The following is a 365-nucleotide window of genomic DNA, read 5'->3' as shown; positions in this document are numbered from 1 at the left end:
ATCACTTCCGGGAGGCACGCGGGGCACGCCGGGAGTTGTAGTCCACACAGGGAGGACGCGCGTGCCTGAGGGTGCCGGGCCCGGAGCGCGCACACCTGGGCGCCAGCAGCCCCTCGCGCCGAAAGCTGACTGACAGGGTGCTGCTGCGTCCCAGCCTCCAGCCGCCTGCAAGGTCTCAGACGAAGGTGGCCAGGAAGGTGCCCGTTCCGCACCCCGAGACTGGGGCTGCGCCTCTGCCCGAGTGTTTGCGTCTGCCTCGAGCTGCCTCTGCCCGCGTCCCGGGCCCTCCCCCGGTCGCAGCCGGGCCTTGGCCCCCTCCAGCCCAAGCTCCTCTTGGCCATCGGGGCCTCCGGACTGTCCGGAAG

This window comes from Rhinopithecus roxellana, chromosome 16, assembly GCF_007565055.1.
Source record: "Rhinopithecus roxellana isolate Shanxi Qingling chromosome 16, ASM756505v1, whole genome shotgun sequence".
Taxonomy (NCBI): Eukaryota; Metazoa; Chordata; class Mammalia; order Primates; family Cercopithecidae; genus Rhinopithecus; species Rhinopithecus roxellana.
Note: the sequence above shows the minus strand (reverse complement) of the source record.